This window comes from Notechis scutatus, chromosome 2, assembly GCF_049901735.1.
Source record: "Notechis scutatus isolate UNSWTSFEM ecotype Mainland chromosome 2, rNotScu1.2, whole genome shotgun sequence".
In the NCBI taxonomy this organism is placed as follows: domain Eukaryota; kingdom Metazoa; phylum Chordata; class Lepidosauria; order Squamata; family Elapidae; genus Notechis; species Notechis scutatus.
The window spans coordinates 68364855-68386829 of NC_142010.1; the positions used below are offsets into that span (position 1 = coordinate 68364855).

Consider the following 21975-nt stretch of genomic DNA (forward strand, 5'->3'; position numbering starts at 1 on the left):
ACTTATCATATTATAAATGCTGAAAAGATTTGCATGGTTCCAGCTTCCCTTACTGAAACTGGCTTATTATCGGGAGGAAATATCTTTTATTCCTACACCTTAAAACAAAAAAAGGTAATCATGCCCAGGACCATCAACAATCTTGAAAAAGGCGGTGGGCGGGGCTTAAAAGTTTCCGGGTGGCATAGTTGGACGCTGGCCCCGCCTTTCCTGGGCGGGTCTTTGTCAGTTTCGTCTTTCGTAACTTTCCTACTTGGAACTCAACTGAGATGCTCAACTTGCGAGGAGCCGCGGAGCACCGAGCGCTCTCGGCTCCCTCCTCAGTCGACGGGATCCTACGGCGGACTGGGGCGCAATCCCTCCTCCTTTGCAACCCCGCAGTGCCCCTGGCCCGGGGAATAACCGAGCGGGCTCTGGTGGAGTTTTGATCCCATCACCAGGAAGGCTCCAGAACCGGAGCGGAGGAAAGGACGGGGAAGGAGCGCGTAAGAAAAGGAAAGGGAAGGGAAGCAAACAAAAACACCCCCGGACGTTTCCATCCCTCGGATCCCCACCGTCGGCCGGAGCAGATTTGCAAGTAAGTGCCGGTCGCGGCGCGGCTCGGGCAGCGCTTTGCTTGGTGCAGTCTGGAGCTGGGAGCGGGGGAGCTTTGGGGCGATTGAGCGCGGCTGCCGGACCGGGAAGGAATTCTTCCCCGGAGCTTAGGGACGCTGCGGACGCGCGGTGCGCTTTGGAGAGCAGCGTCTCTTGGGGAGGACTGGGCTTCGCCGCGGCCGTTCGACGGGCGATGTACCGCGGCGTGTGTTTGTCATGCTCTCCGCCTGGGACCAAGATTGCCCCGGACCTTGACTTTGGGAAAGTGCCTCTTGAGCTCAGCTCTTGGGAACTGAAATGTAACCAAAGAAGTCCCTCCCTCTCCCTTGCTCGCGCTCCCGCTTGTTATTTATTTATATTTTCACCCCCCTCTCCTATGCGCCTCTGCCGCTACTTAAGGGGGTCCGCCCCGCGCAGATAAGCAGGGCGGGCAACCGGGCAGGGAGTTCGGACTGGGCGACCACCGGGGCTCCTAAAAGATCACACTGGGTGGTGTGGCCGGTCCTGGATCGGACCTCGCGAAACTTGATCTGCGGCCAAACGGCGTTTTGCAGAACCCGGCAGCTCTCCTGCTAGGCGCGCGTCGTTGCGCGCAGCAATTGGGGAAGAGAGGAGTGGGAGCCCCTTCTATAGTCCGCAGCGCCACGGCGGCGCCCCCCAGCTTTGCTCAGTCTGGGACGGAAGGGAAGGGGGAAGAGGAGCGGGGTCTGGAGCCCCCGCTCCTCACCTCTTCCTCCTCCTCTGGAGAGCCTCGGATCGAGGCGCCTCTCTCCGCCCTAGGGAGAAAAGGGTTGGGGGCAGCTGAGCTGCGAGTTGGTCTGCTGCTCCCACGGCGCCGCGCTGGATTCCTGGCGGGCGCGGGAAAATCTTCTTCTCTCACACACCTACACCGTCCCGTCCGCCATCCCATTTTTGTGCCTTCTTCTCCAGCGCTCCGCCGCCGAATTCCCGCGGAGCCAGAGCGCACGCATCTTCCCGAAGGAGCGGGACGAAAAGGCCTTTGCTGCGCCCGAGCAGCGTCGGGAGGGGAGGGGGGCTGCTGATGTTGGGGCGACCCACTCACGGAGCGACCGGAGTTGGTGCCCCCCCTCCCCAGACTGGCATGAGCAAGTGTGACTTCTCACCACCATCCGCTCGCTCTCTCGCTCTCTCTCGCCTCCCCCTTTCCGTCGAAGCACCTGCTATTTTGATTTCCTTTCAACTCGCACTCTCGCGCTCATTTCCATGACAACAAGGAATGTCACAACTAAAGATTCCGTCTTAATTGGAGGGTGGGGGATGGGAAAGCAAAGACCTGATCCGATTCAAAGTTTGAAGCCTTGGGTTCCGAGCTCTATCACAGTTGGATCCTGGATGAAAGTGGGGGGTAGGAAGGGGGAATCTAAATTTGGCCTGGCCTGGACACTTAGTCGTCGGGATGTGGGTCTCGACCTGCGCTTTCTCCTCCTCCCCGCTTCCCTAATTCCGATCCCCGAGGCTCCCCCGAATGGAGCCGAGTGCCCTCAACTTGGCTGCAGTGACTAAAATGGGCCCGCAGGGTTGCTTTAACCTGGGAAGGTAAGGGCAGAAGAGGAAGGCCACAAGGATGGATAATAAGTGCGTGCGTGCCCGGGACCTTTAAGGATCTAGTGAACGAAGAAGGGACGGTTGCTGAGAACGAGAGATAAAGATCTCAGTTCCATCTGATCCCCATAAGTTTGGTCACATCTCGAGAGATAAAGATCTCAGTTCCATCTGATCCCCATAAGTTTGGTCACATCTGCATAAGGCTGCACCGTTCCTTCGCTGGGGGAAGGAGGTCCTTAACCCACACTGGGCTTTTTTGACGTCTTGACACATGGATAAAAGCAGTGACCTAAAAATAAAAATAAAATGGTTAAATGCCTTTGACTGACATCATTGGGATCATCTACCTATTTGATAATCGTAAATGTGGTGGCAAATCCACAGCAAGCATTCAGAGTTTTACAACAAATCTCCAACCACTATTTGCCTATACAGGTGAATTAAAAAATATTTTATTTGCACGAACCAATGGGCAAAAGAGTATTCAGAGAGGCTTGCCTGCAGACAGGTTGTGCGGGTTTTTTTCCAGTATACATTGATGCATGTCAGAATCATATTCTTCATTCAATGTATATATGCTTCACTGCTTATTCAATGCTGTGAGAGTCCATATTGGAAGGAAAGCATATGGATTAATGGTGCATGAAAAAAGGAGCAGAATATGAAATCAAATTCAAAAATCATTCCCTTCCATATGGAAACCAGATGATTTCAAATAGCAAATTCCTGACTCTTCTCAAGTCATGAAATATTAGTGCCTATTGACTTAAATGGGGGGGGAGGGAATCCAGAGGAGTCAGGATCTTCCAATCTGTCCAGCAACTTTTGGCCTGCTAAATGATGGAGTACAAATTCCATCATTCCCAGCTCTGGATACAAAATCAACCCATAGTGTGACTCAACCATGTGGTCTCTGTCTCCTCAAAACTGACAGTGACAAATGCTGTTTTAATAAAAAGAGCTGGGGAACCATATAGTTTTAAAAGGATGGGCATCATTATTATCTGCAGTGTTAATATTGGATTAAGCAGTTAAACATACTGTCAATATGTATTTATATATTATCAAAACATAAACATATCAAAAAAAAAAATAAGCCAGACACAATTGAAGAGACCATTTTTTTCATTCCTGGTTTTGTGGTGCTCTAAATCAAAAAATTCTCTTTTTAAAATACAGGCATACCTCGGTATTGCCAGTTCAGTTCCCGACTGCTGTAATAAAGCAAATATCACAAATCATACGCTTTGTTTTTTATTTCGTGGTGCACGTCAAAGTTACTGTAGTCTATTAAGTATGCAATAGCATTATCTTTAAAAATCAGTGTACATACTTTAATTAAGAAATATTTTATTACTAAAAATGCCAATCTTCAATGACATATAATTTTTTTGCCAGTGGAGGGTCTTGTGAAAAAAATTGCTGTCATCCGTGAAACACAATGAAATGAAACACAATAAAAACACGGTATGCCGGTATAAATAAATGTGCCCTTAATTGGAGCTCACTGTGCTGTGCCTCTTCAGGTTTTAATTCAAGAGTAGGCAAACAGTGACCATCAAACAGCGTTCAACAAACTTTTGAGGACAGTGCATCCCTGCCAAATTCTTTTTCCAGTTGAAAGTTGTGGTTGTTTCAGCTTACTTAGTTAAGGTTGGGAAAAGCAAAGTTGTTAAGGAGATACTACAAAGCTTTATGCGGCCATTTCACCTGTTATAGCCTACCACAAGTCCCTGCAAAGGACCCAAAATATTCAGTCCCACCAAATCTAATGATTTGATTTTCACCTGTGCTCCCTGTGGGCTTTTGAATGTCGCAAAATGTAAAAGTAATTAAAATTTTGCCCATTCCAACTGTAGTTGATTGATCTGATCATGTAGCAGGTAACCTATCCTGCCTCAGGTTCCCATGGGCTGACAATTCCACATATCTACACTCCATTATGATACCTGGGGAGACCGTGTTCCATTGGTATGGTCAGGGGCTGATCAAATAGTGGGGTTTTTCCTCCCTAAAGACGCTGCCCCTGCTCTTGCCCCATATGATTACCAGCCCAACTTACTACTGTAACAGATCATGTACTATATAAAATATTAACACTCATCTCTTTAATATGAATTAATTCTCTTATGCTCAGCTCCATGAACTTTTCATTGATTTCCTTACTTCATCATCCTACCGTGTGAAAGGGATGGATTTCCAATCTGTGTCAGTTTCACATGTTTGCAGTGAAAATCCTTTCTATCTTCTTTCCGTATCAGAGTGTAATTTAGGAAATGTAATGAATTGCCTATTAAGTGCTGTGCTTAGAGGTCCCCAGGCAGCCAAATAATAATGTAAGGCTATGCTTTTCAGAAACATAAAACAACTGCTTAAGAGGTCATGTGTTTATGTACCTATAATTAAAAGCCAGTCGGGGTTTCTTCCAGATAAAGTGATATGGGGGCAAATACTAATCTGATACTGTTAAAACAATCTCCTTCCAGAGTATGTGAATCGGGTGGGAAATGGATACACAAAACTCGCTAAAGAATTGGTGTTTTCCTTTGGTCTCTTTCAATGGACAGCTTTGGTTTGGCAGAACTAAAAATTCCACAAAGTCCCTTCCAAGATGCATGGAAAATTATAATTAATTGCATAGGGTAAAAGAAATAATGTCATCTCTTGGGATTTCCACACACTTTCTAGACAAGCTCCTGGAAGCAGAGTAGAAAGATGTACTGGTATGTTTGTTTGTTTTTTTGTAGAACAAAGACTATTATAGCGGAATGGATATTTATTATGTTTTATTATTTCTCCAGCAGTTTCAAGTGGGTCTCTATTCTCCTTTCACTCTCCGCTCCCATATCCCCATGTACTAGATTGGAATGTGGGGGACCATAAATGGTCCTAAGTCCCCCATGGAGTTTCTATGGCTGAAAGTACACTCAAATCTGTCTCTAGTCTTGACCACTACTCTTACTCTAAGACTAAGTTGCTACTCTATTCAATGAGTCTCTCAGCCTTGGCAACTTTAAAGTGCATGGACTTCAATACTTAGAATTCCCCAGTCAAAATTGCTGGGAAATTCTGGAAACTGAAGTCCATTCATTGAACTGTAACATTCTGTTAATGAAATTGCGTATGGTATTCCCAGACTGAGTCATCTTAGCTAATGATGCCAAAGAACTTGATGCTGAAGATTTAGCAGTGACTTTGGGGTCCAGGCTTGGATTTATCACTGACCTTTTAAAGCTAGAGAAGATTTTTTTATCAATCTAAAATAATTGCCGCATCATGTTCTTAACATAACATTTCGTGAGAATAAATGATTAATCAGATTTGCCACAATTTTGTTCAACTACCCATTTCTTTATATCCATAACCTGGAGCTTTTCAGTAAATTTCATTCTCTCATCATCTTGTCTATTTCTAGTCAATGTCAGATTTGATTTTTTTTCCCCCCAGTTGTCTCATATTTTCAATCTCGGGTGGGGGGGGATCCAGATAAATATTCACATTTAATCTAAGCATATTTCCTGTACAATTATTAAAATAAAAATGTGTGTGTGTGAGAGAGAGAGATTCATTTTTATTATAATGTACTTTTTAAAGGTGAGAACATTATAGAAACAATCAGAAAAGTGCACTGTCCAATAGTAACCCTAATTCTAATTTGTGTATTCCTAGATTGCAAATCAAATTAAAAATGTGGAGTGAATTAAATCTTTGTGCATCTATATTTGTGGGTTTTTGTACTGTGCACAGGTGGATGGTTGATCTTGTTGGCATATTAACAAAAGCAGTCTTGGATTAAAGGAGGTTTTTTTAAAAACTTTTCAAAACCATGGAATAGCAAACAATTATTAAAATGAAAAAGAATTTTACAGTAGCTATTTCTTAAAAATAAGAATATGTAAATAAGCATGTTTTAATGGTACTGTTTATTTTCCTGTGCATGCTACGTTCATTATATATCTTAAAGTAATGTATGAAGTTGCTTATGGCCGCACTTTTCATCAGTCTAAAATGAGATTTTTTTAAAAAAAAAATGCTCAGTTCATATGCTCAGTTCAAGTCTATACTGATTTGGTTGAGAATGCTGAAAATTTGCTTTCACAAAGATACATTGAAGAAAAAAAAATTAGAAAACCTTTCATTGCTTTTTCACCTATAAACTCAAGCTCCCTGAGAATTCTTCCATCAAGAAGTAATAATTTTTCTGACAATATGACATATGAGAAGCAATCTGCCAACATTTCACCATTTATAGCTAGAGGCATTTGTTTGGCTAGAGAAATTAAATGGATCCAAAACCAGCATTAAAAAACCCCTTCTGATGGATATAGAGACCAATGCATGGAACACCTTCAAGTTTGGGGAAACATTGGCAATGCATGCAACAGAGTTTAAGGCCCACTGACTTTAAAGCACACTTTGTAAATCCAGGAATTTTCTACTGCAGAAGTAATGGAACATGCTGTTCCCCCTCCTATTGACTTAAAAGTCCAAATTTTTAATTCCGCTTTACAAATGTTGTTTTATTTTTTGCTGGGGTATCTTTCCCCAGGACACAAGAAAAGTACTGCACATTCTTAATGCATCCAGAGTTTCTTCTTGCACTGCAGCTTAGAAATAGATTCATGCTAGAGATTTAAAAAATAATTGCTTTCAGGCTTTTGGAAATGATCTGAAGTAGCAAAGCAGTATTAATGTCTCTTCTACTGGCAGCAAACAGGTTTTGCAAGTTCTTGCTTTGACTAAGTAGAAAAGTGACTAGATAAAGCATACTTATGCTGTAGTTTCTGCCATTAAAATCCCCAAATCTCTAAAAGGCAGCAGATTGGCAAAAGAGAGTGGAGAACACAGACTACAGTGATTTATTTATTTATTTATTTATTTTGCTGCCTCTATCAGTGATGAACCAGAAAATTTGGTTGCTTGGGAACAATGCTGGAATTCTCATTGTTACCAGACTTATTCTGATTTTTTTTCCTGCCATATACTAGCATAGCTCACCTCCTACAATTGTTAAATGGGTGTATTTTACTCAAATGGATGCCAGCATTTCAGCTTTTTAGGAAAACATGCCTTGTCTGTTCCTCTTATAACAATTTAGGGTGAACTTTAAGAGATGAGCTGCATTGACTGAGCCAGGCAACAAAGAAAGTCTTGTTTAATAGTCACATCTATTGATTATGAAGCTATATCTCATTGTTGTACAGCATTTGCTTTTTCTGGACATTGACTCCAATTCTGACCATTCATACTTCAATTGTCAGTTATCTTGTTTTATTTTCACTTTGCTCTTACATGTTTGCACATCCATCTTTAGGAAAGTATTGTTTTTACTGTACAATTAAACAAAAAGAATTTAATAACTGGACTTACACTATAGCAAAGTTCCTATTCAGAGACAGTCTTACTATGAGGTGGGGTAAGACGGATTTGGGGTTTACTGTTAAATAGTAATCATTTTATTGATCAGATCTTTTTTTCTACAATGAGAATGAAATTTCTAATAAACAGCCAAATATATTTTACTTGGGACTATTTATAGCAACCAGCTCAGTGGAAGCTTAAAAAGATTACTAGAATCTTTTTACCATAGCATGATGTAATTGCAAATACTGTAATGTTATAAATCTTTGCATTTCATCCAGAAGCTGCTGAAGGATCTTCATGAGTAACAAAGCAAGGTTCATGGTACTTGCCCATGACATATACGACCTGAAAGATTTCAAAATGTTTGCAGTGAGTGAAAGACATATTTTGTTTCGAAATTCTAGTGAGGATAACCCAATTAGTTTGTTAACACAAAATCAAATTTGTCTTTCCTGATATCTTTACCCAACAGAAAAACAAGTTGTTGTTTTTCCCCCCAATTATTACTGTACAGCCATGTTGCCATCATTAAGAGTAGAAACTCCAATAAAAATAAGCAAATGGAGGGCATTGCTAATTGCTATAGGTAACCCTGCAAAAAACTTTGAATGCCTTTAAAGATACTATGCTTCCCAAAAGCTGATCGCCCAGAGAATTTAACCCTTTTTGTGACACCTGAACATGGCTTCCCAGTTTCCTTCCAGTCCAGTTACCTTGTAATAAATATATAGATGACTTTGTGGAAATGGGGATGAGGTGAGGGAGAGGGATGCTTCCTCGGAAACAACCAGATAAGAGAGGCAGAATTTCCCAGTGGCTTAATGGGTCACCTTGTAAGCCATAGGGAGCTTTTGAATCTTGTCTGATTGATTTCCAGGCAGTCTCTCTCCCTCTGCTTTCCCCCAAAATCATCCCCACATTCCATTACACCTTTTCTCTTTACTGTACCTCACCTCTGCCCAGTTTCATCCCCTCCTTTCTTTTTCTTCCCCCCACCAATGTTGCTACTTCTTTCTCCTTCTTTCAACTCCATCCTGTTTTTGTTCTTTTCCTTTTCTGCTAAAAGAGGGAGGGAAAAGTGTACATAATTATAAATTTCTGTGTAAGGAAGTGTGGGAGAAATCAGAAGCAGATGGGGCTCAATTAATTTTATAAATAGGCTACCTTATTAGTAATATCTTTGTGTGCGTGATTGTCTGGCTCTCGCCCCCTTTTGTGTGGTTTCTGATTATACATGCATGTATACTATAAGTGCGTGTGCATTTTGGTGTATATTTTTATTGGGTAAGAGAAATCTCCATGACTGGATTTGCTTGAAATTGAAGTTGGAAGTGATAAGCTAGGTGGACAGCTTGAGAAAGATAGACATTAAAAAGGATTTTTCATTTTTCATTTTTTTTCCTTCCTTGTGAGAAGATTCTCTTAAATACCTGGTACTCAGGACAAAAATAATTCACTGTAATTCACCATACTTCATTTTGATTCAGAGCCAATTGGTGTAATGATTAAGACATCAGGCTGAAAACTGAGAGAATGTTAATCCACTCATCAAACTTCAGATGCAACAAACAGAATTTTTGGGAGACTGCACTTCTGTTGTTTCTGAAGTAGTCCAGACAATTAATGTAATTTATGTCATTTGCATAATTATGCAATTGATGTTTTTAAATCCCTTGCACCAATGAACTCTTTTGTATCATATTTGGATTTAATGGAGAGCCCTTAACTCTCAAACAATCTATTAAATCAAGATTCTACCATATTTATAGTTGTCACCATGGATTTCTTAAAGGAAATGAGGAAGACAAATGTTCATTTTGAATAGTTACTAACATTTTCTTAATTCTAAGATATTGAGATAAAATCTTACAGCAAAGTGAAAAAATTCAAAACTAGATCTAAACTTCATATTTACTGAACTTTTCCTGACATCTTTGCTCATTTGCAAGATTATGTACTGGTGACATATTTCTGTGTTTCTATTCAGAGATTGCATGATATGATCTATGGTGCTCTATCGTACCTGAGTGCTATCAAATACATTAAAAATCACATTGAAGAAAGCAATTGAAAACTCTGATTACTGGCCAAATTAAAATTATTGCAAATCTTAATGACTTCAATGAAGTTATCATATCCCTGTGCGGTTTATGCTCTGACCCTGGTGGCCAATCTTGCAGAGGCTGTAGCCCTTTCTTTTGCTATGGTTGTTCACCAACACACTGACAAGAAGTCTGGCTAAACTGTGGAGCTGCAACAAACAAGTAAGGACCGAAAACAAAACTTCAGTTCCATTTTGTCCAGGTGTTTCCAGAAGGATGTAAACACCCAAATGCATATGCACTAGAAACTCCATGTTCCATGAACAAAGAAGAAATGCCATACAGAACACACAAATTATCTAGAACTCAAACGCCAGCGTTACATTTCATATTCCACGCTAATTCCAGTTCCAATGATATATTCAGCCCCACCCCCAAATGAGCTAAGGGAATCAGCTAACTCAATGGCTCATTTTTACCTGTGCTGTGGGGCAAAATAACTTGAATAAGCCTTTCCTACAATGGAGGTATTGTTCTTTACTAATGCTATTGTATCTGCCAATATTGCTCTTATTATTCTTAGCACTCCTATTGCCTTCTTTCAACTTGTTCTCTCATTGCTAAACCCAAGAGAACAGTAATAAACACCATATTTGAAGCAAGAACAAGCAGCAAATGTAAGGACAGCTAGCAAATTTGTAGAACAGCATATTTTCTGCTATCCTCTTACATTCTGCCCAAAATCCAAGTTCATTTTTCTCTTTGTATTGCTGCTAGATAGCAATGTTGTTAATTTAGAGAAGCGGTGGGGCGGGGGTGGGGGGTGGAGTTCAGCCATCTCTTGCTATTTTCCACTGATCTCAAAAGCAAAGCAGCAATATATGGGCAGAAGTCCAGTAAGAAGAATCCGTTCAAAGAACACATTCTAAAATAACTCTTTGGTTGATCTAGACTCTAGAGGCTGGATCCATACTTCTGTCTTTTTCCTTGTGATCAAAGATGAGCAATCTTCCCACATGAGCAACTTTGGACAATTAATGCAGATGGGTTTCACTCTTCTTGCATATCACCCATTCATTTTCTCTTGAAATTAGCCATTCTCAAGAGATAATCGATTTTTCCAGAATTCAAGAGAAGGCATTCTGTTTCAGGAGAAAAACATGATCTTTCCTCAAGTGAGTGCATTCAATTAGCTGCCAATGTTGTGTCACTGGCATTACTGGATGGAATTAGGGTTCCCCATTCTCATTCCCACACATGGCATTTTTTAATACTAGAAAGCCATTGTTAGATTGTACTTTTATTTCATCATTTAGAAAAGAGAATACCCTAAAATATTCTTATGCAGACACTGAAATAAATATCAGGCACCTATTAAACCTCTGTGAGAGGACTTATCTGACCAGTTTTTGTTTTATTTGTTTTTATGGTTAAGAGACAGGGGCAGAGGAAGACTCACTAAAGCAACTCAATCAGAGGAATTACATGAAGTACCAATGGCAATAATTGGAGGATACCTGGACAATTCATCAACAAGTAGCAAGCAGACAGCCCAATATTCCTGGAATAAGACTAGTTAAGCACACAAGCTCTGCATATTCATAAACTGCAGCTTCTCATATTTCTGATGAAAAATGTCTATGTTAGCAAAATTACAATGGCTATTCAAACTATATTTCATCCTTGAAAATATAGGCAGAGGCTTTAAAAAAGTTATTGCAAGCAAAATCTGGCATGGAATCAATTATTAACCAATCCATCATCCTCCACTTAGAGACAAACAACCTACTCTCCAATAAACAATTTGGTTTCAGAAAAAAACTATCCTGTAATCTGCAACTCTTACACTGCAAAAACATATGGACGACACAACTCGACCAGGGCAAAGCAATAGACGCAATCTACATAGACTTCTGTAAAGCCTTTGATTCAGTGGTACACGACAAACTATTCCTAAAAATAAAATCCTATGGTATCTCTGGACAACTGAATAACTGGATAGAAGCATTCCTGGCAAACAGACAACAAATGGTCAAAATCGGAGCGTCCTATCAAATCCAGTACCTGTCAATAGTGGTGTCCCCAAGGCAGTGTTCTAGGACCAACTCTCTTCATACTCTACATAAACGACCTCTGTGATCATATTAAGAGCAATTGCATTCTCTTCGCTGATGATGTAAAGCTGTTCAATACCACAGACAATACTGCTACCCTACAAAAAGATCTTGACTATGTATCTGAATGGTCAAACAAATGGCAACTTCAAATCTCAACAAATAAATGCTCTGTCTTACATATTGGCAAAAAAATCAGAAAATAAAATACAAGCTGAATAGTCAAGATCTTGTTGATGACCCATCAACAAGACCTTGGAATACTCACCTCTAATGATCTAAGTGCTAGAGCCCACTGCAACTACATAGCCAAAAAGGCATTAAGAGTTGTTAACCTAATCCTACGTAGTTTTTCTCTGGTAATATCACACTACTAACCAGAGCATACAAAACATTTGCTAGACCAATACTCGAATACAGTTCATCAGTCTGGAACCCTCATTACGTATCTGATATTAGCACAATTGAGAAAGTTCAGAAATATTTCACAAGAAGAGTTCTCCACTCTTCTACTCGTTGTAGAATACCTTATGCCACCAGACTTGAAATTCTAGAACTAGAAAACCTTGAATTACGCCGTCTTCGGTCTGACTTAAGCATGGTATATAAAATCATACATTGCAATGTCCTACCTGTCAATGAATACTTCAGCTTCAGCCATAACAACACAAGAGCACACAATAGATACAAACTCAAAGTAAACCGCACCAAACTTGATTGCAGGAAATACGACTTCAGCAATAGAGTGGTCAATGTCTGGAATACTCTACCCGACTCTGTAGTCTCTTCCCCAAACCCCAAAAACTTTAACCTTAGACTGTCTACTATTGACCTCACCCCTTTCCTAAGAGGTCTGTAGGGGCGTGCATAAAGCGCACCAACGTGCCTACCGTCCCTGTCCTATTGTTTCTCTTATTCTTTTATTTTTCTTATATGTACCCATTTCATGTATTCACAACTATGTATACACTTATACTTATTATCTTGTAAACAATTGGCAAATCAAATAAATAAATAAATAAATAAAATAAATAAATTATGATCATGATGAGACCCTGCCAGTAAAAAGGGGGCAGTTGGAGGGACAGAATCCAGGATTTCAAAGAAAGTCAGACATATGGTAGAGGACCAGTGGATCTAAGAAATCAGAGCTGACAGTGTGAATTTCTTATAAGATGGTCTTGCATGGTTTACATCAGGGGTGTCAAACTCACAGCATCACGGCATCATCACATGATGTATCGGGACTTTTTTCCCCTTCACTAAACCGGGCATGGGCGTGGCTAGCACATGACATATCTGGCCCTCAGGTTGGAAATTTGATAGCCCTGGTTTACATTACACAAGTTTTCCTTGTTTAACTATAGTAATTGGAAGAAGCCATTCCATTGCTAAGAGATATGGTCATAAAGCACAACATCATGGAACTAGTCCAAGTTGTCCAAGTTGTGGGGAGTTCCAGTGAACTCACTTCATTGTTAAGTGAATCCCACACAGTTGTTTCTCATGACATTACACGATTGGCATTATTTAGTTTAGAAAACTAAAATATATTCACAGGAAGTCTTAATAATTAATGTTTATATAGTCTAAAATAGTTTTGGATTATTCTTCTATGTGTTCCTGTTAAGGAAAATCCATTCAGGCAAGTTTCTTTCAAGGACCCAGTTTTAGTTTGCTGTTATCTTTTGGCATTCAGTATCCTGCTAATTTCCATAGCAGCTATGTGGATGAGTATATAATTGGAGCACAAACAGGACAGTACCATGTAGACCTGTCAGACTCCTATTTTCTTCCCTAAGGACAATGGTTGCCTGTCTCCCATCCTCAAATATTGGAATACAATTCCAGTCAACCACATCAAGCAACAATATATAAATGACAAGGTTGTGAACCATTTGCCCAGATGATTCTTCCAGTACTCTATGTAGTATTATTTTGAATCTTGGGATATTTTTTTTCCTACTACTTCCTGTACATTTAGGTTTGTTCTTCGTTACAAACAGTTTTTTGTGCCACTCATGGCTGCCTCCAGACAATTAATGAAGATGTTATTGAGCCTGGAACTTAGCCATTAACCTGGTTTTCCTGCATCAATAATCATGTGACTTCGGTTTGCTTTGGAGAAACATCTGAATAAAACACTTGCAAAAAAAAATTTATCTCAAACGTTATCTTCAGAACATGCTGCATCTGGAGGACATAGTCCAAGGCTAATTCTGCAAGCAAAGCCCACCTTAGGTATACTCCAAATGCCACAATCAAGTTCCAGTTATTTGGTTATATATTATTCTTAATCCAGTTTATGCTGAGCCACCAATTCTATCATTACAGAAAAATAAAGGCTGTCGAATTTTCATTTAAGATTTATTTTCAGTAATCTCCTTGTCCTAGTTTTGGCATAAGAGTATTGCTGCCCTTTAATAATTTCAATTGGTTTCTCCCTTCTCCATGATTTTGGTAGGTTTAGTATCTTAGATTGGCAGGACAGTACTGCCCAAGGATCTATTGTATCCCTAGCTTGGAAATTAATTCTAGGTTAGACTTTATATTTAATTCCTAATTGGCTCTCACTGAAAACAAATCACTGCTTTTTGAAAAATAATGGTTTCCTGAATAAAACCTAAAGCCATCACTGTATGTAACATAATGCTTGGCACCCAACATACGTTTAATGATTGAGGCCAACTTCAAGTGTAACTAGAAGCATAAATGGGGAAAATGGAAGAGATTATCATTTGGGCAGAAATCAAAATATAAAATGGATAATATTTTTACTTTAATATTTTCTTATTGACTAATGTACAGACTAGAAGAAAAAGATCCATATATATTTGGCATAGAATCCTCCATATAGTAGGCTACTGAAAACTTTGGGCCATTTAATACATTGGACTTTTAAGCATTAAAAAATGTTTTCCTTGTTCAAAGCAAAATTTGTGAATGGAACAAGTATTGCCACCATGAATTAAGGCACAATTACCCCAAATATTTTTTTGTTTATTGTAAAAGTACTATAATTGGAAATGTATACAAATAGAGCCTTATATACCCAACTCTATTGTGTAATGTATGAAATAAGTTGTTCACTATCTACAAAAAATTAACATGTTTAATGTAATGTGCTTGAAAATTGTCAGTAAATTGTAGTTGGTTTGCATGAAAGTGCCAGAACTCCTGTTTGGGCTGTAGTCACTATTCAAAATAATAAAGCTGTTTCATGCACAATAAAGGTCATTACCAGACCATTTTGACACATTTTTCCTAAAAGCTTCAAACTATTTTTAGTTGCATTTTGAGCTCTTTTTTTTTCCATCACATTTTGAGTTAGCATCTGCCACTTATTTTCATGGTTCTTGATCTTTGAAAAAAAAAAAAAAGTATAGACCAGAGCTGAAAGACTTGGACCCAGGATCAAAGGGTACCATCCCTTACTGATCTGGACGACAACAAATAGATAGGGTTTCTGAGCACTGGTTTGTGTAAGAAAGGGACAGATTGGGTGGGAAAATGATGAAATAATCATACCATGATGCAGTCTTCCTCTTTTGTACATGCATCCCAATGTTTTCATTGTCCACAAAGACGTAATGGGTAGAACTTAAGTATAGTATATAAAATCATACATTGCAATGTCCTACCTGTCAATGAATACTTCAGCTTCAACCATAACAATACAAGAGCACACAATAGATACAAACTCAAGGTAAACCGCACCAAACTTGATTGCAGGAAATACGACTTCAGCAATAGAGTGGTCAATGTCTGGAATACTCTACCTGATTCTGTGGTTTCTTCCCCAAACCCCAAAACTTTAACCTTAGACTGTCTACTATTGATCTCACCCCTTTCCTAAGAGGTCTGTAGGGGGCGTGCACCAATGTGCCTACCGTCTCTGTCCTGTTGTTTCTTTTTATTTTTCGTATATGTATCCATTTCATGTATTCATAACTATGTTTATAATTATACCTGTTATCTTGTAAGTGATTGACAAATCAAATCAATAAATAAATAAACTTATGTTGGGATTTCGCAATATATGTTTTATCATTCTGATGAAATCTCAGCTTGTTGTGCACCCCTCTGCTCCACTTGAAAACTTTCCTGAAATTCCACAGTCCTATCATGTTCTGCTCTTAGGAGTCCTTTGTTCCACTGTGGCGGAAAAGAGGAGTGCTATCTCCGCCTCTGTAGAGACATGTGCAGCAGGCAATGATGTTTGCTTCCTTCTGTGTATAGAATTGTTCTTGGTGTGGAGGAATATGGGAAGATTGCTTCCCACCTCCTTTTGCATTTAAAGAGGCTAGAGTTAGTGGGATTGTATGAAGCTAGAGATGTGCAAATCTCTGCAAGGAACAAACTTGATTCATGACCTCACAATAGACCAGTGTTTAAGCCACCTAGGTGTTTCAGAAGTACAGGGACTATTAGGACTACAGGAATTCCCAGATAGCATGGCTAATAGTCATGTTGGTTAGGAATTCTACAGATTACCAATACATCTAGAGCAGGGGTGTCAAACACGATTTCATTGAGGGCCACATCAGGGTTGTGTTTGACCTTGGACCAGGGTGGGCATGGCCAGCTTGACCTCATTCATGTCGGGGTCGCCTGCGGCAGCCCGACCACTCTGCCTGCAAAAACAGGCTCCCGATCTCCATTTCCGGCTGAGACAGCCTCCTGCAACGCTCTGCCAGAGAAAATGAAGCTAGCACGGTCCACACGTGGCCCTCCCGAGCTCCATTTTCACTGGCAAAGGCACCGCAGGACAGTCCTTTGCTGTTTCCAGGGTGGCCCCATGGGCCAGATCTAAGTACCCCGCAAGTCGGATCCAGCCCCCAGGCCTTGAGTTTGATACCCCTGATCTAGAGAATATTAAGATGAGGAAGGTTACTCTAGACCAGTGCAGTGTAATGTAATTTCTAACAATGATCCATGCTGTCCTTTTTTTTAATGCTGCCCTGAACTTGCTCTTTAGAAAAATCCAGGCATTCTTCTAACATTAGCTCCTCCCTTTTGAAAGTTCCAGTGACTTTAATGACTTTCCCCATCTTATATACAGGTAGTCTTTGGCTTATGACCACAACCGAGACCAGTATTGCAGTCATAAGTCATTCTGATTGTGAATTGAGGCACCACGTAATTGGACCCACCTTTTCTTTTCTTTTTTACCATTTTTATGCAGAATTTAAGCGAATCATAGAGTTGTAAGTCTGAATCCACCCTCCCAAATGGAACTGACGAAAAACATTGCAAATCCTGGTCCTGTGACTGTGGAACACTACAACCAGCTTTAAATGCAAGCCAATTGCCAAGCACCCAAAATGCAGTCGCACGACCAGGGTGGGGGGGAGAGTGCAATATTTCATGTCAGCCGGAAGTGCTTTTCAGGCTGTACAAATACTCCTCAACCTACAGTCACCATTGAGTCCAAACTTTGTGTTGCTGAGAAATTTTTTAAGTGAATTTTGCCCCATTTTACAACTTTTCTTTGTTAAATTAGTAACATGGCTAAGTGAATCTGGTTTCCTCACTGACTTTGCTTGTCAGGAGGTTGTAAAAGGGGAACACATGACCCCAGGACCCTGCAATCATCATAGCTGTGAGTCAGTTGTCAAGCCAAATGAAAACCACAACCATGCCACAATGGTCACAAGTGTGAAAAATGCTTTTTTTATAAATATTGTCTAAGTGATGCAAAGCACCAAGTTCTGTGGATTTTCAAGGCATGGCAAAAGGTTGTGTCCCCTTCCCTCCTTTTTTCTTTTTCGGTTTTATAATGCATAGGACATTATCCAGGGGTTTTTCTTAAAAAAAAAAAAAACTACCAATAAACTTAGAAGTGGGAGCATTTTTTAAACTGATTTCACCATAAACCTCCCTCCCTCAAATTGTACCGTGGGACTTTGGTTTCAGTGGGATTTTAAATTAAACCTCAGCCTGATTTCTCATGAAATCATTTGCAGGAAAAAAATAATATAGAACCTTGTGGTACTTAGAACGCTACCAGATGATTTATCCATCTATTTATTCCTCTTTTCATTCATGAATTCATGGCACATTACATATTCATCCTTCCTTCTGTTTCCCCCCCACAACCGCCCTGTAAGGAAGGTTGCGTTGACAGATAGTGATTGGCCCAAAGTCACCTCCTGCTCCTCAACCATCCCATCATTTTGGCTATGTAGGACAATTAGTGTGGAAATGACCAAGCTGGAGAAGAATGTCTTAAAATATTTAGAACAATCATTTTTTTTCAGCTCTTAATACAGCTTGCACCATAAGACAGCAATAAACCTTGCGATAATATAAAGAAAATTCAAATATAGTTGTGAATCACCCACACCTATTTCAGGGTAGCTATATCTGGGAACATAACCTTTTGCTCTGAGAAAGCTGGCATTGCTGGCAATCATTCTATTTTTGTTAAGAGAAATGCAAAATGTGTGTCTGTGTGGTGTGTGTGTGTGTGTGTGTGTGAGAGAGAGAGAGAGAGAGAGAGAGAAAGCACACATAAATGATATATATCTCGACAATCAATTTAAACTGATCTGCCAATATCCTCTTTTATGATTCATGCATAATTAGTTCACTGAGATTTTTCTTAATGGCAACCAAATACAAGACTTTTTTTTTTAATGCTATTTTATATATTACCGTTGTTATTTATAGCAAGTTTGCTTGCAGTGATCAAAGTCGGAAGTGGACTGTGCTGTAATGGGAAATGCACACATTTCTCTTTCTATCTAGTAGGTGAATCTGCTGGCTTCGTTCCCATGCTCTCTGGCTCTCAATATTTGCTGCATGAGTCACACTTGATGACAAATACATGAGCCGCATCTCTGAACCCTGTTTCCAACTATCCTTTCTTTGTGCAAAATTCAGCATGTTGTTAGTCAGAGCAGCTGTAGTATGGTTTGCGCTATACAAATCAGTTGCAAATTAACTCTTTGAAAACATCGTGGCTCCAAGCCAGAACACTTTCCCCAAACAATGTGATTTTATACCAGCAGGCATCCTGTTGAACGTGTGCATTCATCTCTTGAAGACTTGTGGCAGTGATGAATTAGACTCATAGAAAGCAGTTTCTTGCCCTGAACTTCCAAAAGAGATCAATGCATTTGTCCTATTTTCTACCAAGTTCCCTACCCTGTTCTTAACAAGGAGGTGTTTTTTTTCTCCCTTCAATTGAAGGATAAACCAGAGGTTGCATTTTAGTCCCAGTTAATTCAGCATGAGCATTTGCAGGATAATAAGCTAGGAGTGACATGTTTCTTTTCAAGCACATCAGATTTCACAATCTCCAAAATAGCATGTATAAAGCATATTAAAAAATCTGTTTCATGAAGGTAAATTTTAAAAATGGTATTCTTTCACAACAAGATAATGAAGTTATATATTACTTGATTCTAAAAGGGGGCAGAGGACCTATAATGGCATTCATTACTGGTATAAGAACAAAAATGAAGGAAGATAGTGCCTAGATTGCAGTATCTAAGCTAGTTATTTACATTTACAAAGTGATTATATGGGGTTTTGTAAAATTTTATTGATACAACGTGCCTACTCCTGTTTCCTTATCAGATATTTATTTATTTACATAGCTGCACATCTCACTCATGTAACTTTGGGAGGCTTACAATAAAACCCATCTAATACAAAAAGTAAAAACACATATCAATCATTAAAAACCACCATTAACACAGCCGGGAAATAGGCTCAGGGTCCCAGACTTAAGCACAAAATCAAGTTTTCAAAGTCTTGCAATAATACTGTGTAAGGGAAGGCTGTTCCATGTGATATCAAATAGCATTTAGCCAAGCACTTTATTGTTGTAAAATTTAAGTTGTTGTTTTAATATATTGATTTTTTTTCTTTTATTCCTTGTTATTTTCCCAAGTGGTTGCATTAAGAGCTTCCTATTGTATTTTGTGATGGAAGTCCCCTTAGTCAAAATACAAGTTTTGTAATTAATAAATTCATAAGTCAGCCCCTCAAGAACCTTTGCACAAAAACTTCCCTCCTTCTCAGCCTTTTTAAAATGTCTCCCAGTTGTCATTGTAGCAGTTTTTAAAAAGCATCAAGTTTTTTTTTTTTCTCAAACACATCAATTCATTGGCTGTATATTGATGGAACTTGATGGTATATTGATGGCCCATGTATTGAGATTTTCAAGTCTTTCCTTTTTCCCTCAATGGGAAAGGGTTAGAATAAGTACACACTAGCTTTATAATGAGGCAGTAGACAGCTTTGTAAAACCGATATACAAAATAAACTCATTTCACAGTATATACTAGGAATGTAAGTTTCTTTTGCTAACCGTGAATTTTCAGAGCATCTCAATTCTGTTTGTTTTGGCTCTGAACTGTTGATATTCAAACTTATTCTCACTCAAAAACTGTCTAGTAATTACTCCAGAGTTGACATTCATACACTGTAGACATATTTGAAAAGCTGTTGGCTTTCTTTTTCACTAGATTTCCTAGCAGAAAATTGAGTTAACTCTCTTTACTGTTCATTTCTAAACTGGTTTAAATAATCACCATTTCCTACCCAATTGCCATAAGCTGGAAGCTTGGCACGGCAATCCTTCTAGTGAATTTGTTTTTAAAAATGATTTGCAATGAAAGAGAAATTGTGAAAGGAACAAAAATTGCTTATATTGCTGTTTAACTGTCTGGGCTCTATCTTAAGTTCTGTTGCTACAGCAAATGCACAGAAACTGCTTTCTCAAAAGAGGGCAAGAATCAAGAGAAAAACAAGAGTCCAAAGACTTTAAAAGCACAGGCTGGGGCAGTTTCGACTAAAAGGTAACTGCACTTCAATAAGGCAAGTCATCATTTAGCAGCACCCTGGATTCACTGATGTGAGTTGGATGAAAGACATGCAATTGCTTTGCAGCTGAGGCACATTTCTTTCTAGTTTTTTTAGGCAGCCAGACAATCCAAGAGTTGTACAGGGTAGATAGTGATGCAATCCAAGAGCAGGCAGAATTTTTCACACCCACACACACATATTTTGGGGTTGTTGTTGTTTTCCTTCCCAGGTAAATCAGAAAATTGAGATGATCAGAAATTGCACTGATATTTTTTGTATTGCTGCTACCGTAAATTTTGGCATGGTGAACTTTGAATACTTTAGAAGCTGTCTATCTATGGGCTACAGATCACCCACCCCTGAGGAATACTAGGAGGAAAAACACAGCATTTCACCAATGAGAGAGAAGCAGAAGGAGAACAGCCTGGTGACTTTTACTAAGCTTGTCCCAGCTGTCCAGAGGATTCCAACAGTTTGCAGGTCCCAGGAATGATATTAGATGCCTCTTCCCTTAACAAAGACACCTTGACATAATTTCTGAAGGGAGATATTCCCATCCAGTCAGTCAGAGTCAGCACCTAGCCCTCACTTTCCTTCTTGTCAATGTAGTGCTACACTGGCACATAGTTTGATCTATCTAGACTTTCCCTCCAGAAGCACATCTCTTTCTGTTCCAACCAAGAAATAGTTAATAATACCCAACATTTATTTTATTTCAGAGTCCTCTGGAAATATTAATTCTCCCAGATTTCAATGAAGCATAATGATTTCTACTCACATTCCAAATGCTTGTCTGATTTGCTGCCCACCCTGAACTTTCTCCGCAGTTCAGCTTCCCTGTGATTCTTGGTGCATTTTCAGCAATATATTTGATGCTAGTTGTCATCTTCTGCCAACATTTCTCTATTTGATATCCCCCAATTCTTTTCTAGAGTTGAAGTTTCCACTTGAGAAATCTCCAAAACAGAAGAATTTGAAGAAAATAAATATTTCCTGTTGTGTGTTGTGTGATCAGTGGAATTTAAACTCAAGATCCTCAGAACTTGACCCTTCTTATCTTAAAGCACATTTCTGTTAGCAGAATTAAGTAGTTCCATTTTTAAAGCAACAATTTGATTCCATTTCACTTATACGGCAGTCCTGGGTTGACAGTTCTTTGTTCAATGAAATGGGTGGATTGACTCAGTGATGCAAATCAATGCTTCTCAGAGATCCCTTTATCTTTTTTTAATTAACCAGATCTGCAAACCGATCAGCTATAACAATTCATCATGTTCAATTATGATGTGAATTTGATGCAGTGGCAAACTAGATCAATATATTAGCTAAACATTCTCAACACTGCACCAAAATACTCTGGAATATAAAGCTGAATTTGACTGCATTTCCCCCAGTTTTCAGATGCTTTTTATTTGTAGTAGCTTAGATGGGGCAAGCAGCAACATAAACACTGCACCTAATAACATTTATTTTTCTCA

General features: G+C 39.4%; 1 protein-coding gene across 1 annotated transcript in view; it reads left to right on the plus strand.

Annotated features, from left to right (window-relative positions):
* Positions 1–248: 248 nt before the first annotated feature.
* Positions 249–21975, plus strand: part of CAMKV (CaM kinase like vesicle associated) — a 62029-nt gene continuing 40302 nt past the window's right edge. Inside the window, exon 1 of the mRNA XM_087955016.1 lies at positions 249–577. The gene's annotated coding sequence lies outside the window, so the exon portion shown is untranslated. The remainder of the gene's footprint in view (positions 578–21975) is intronic.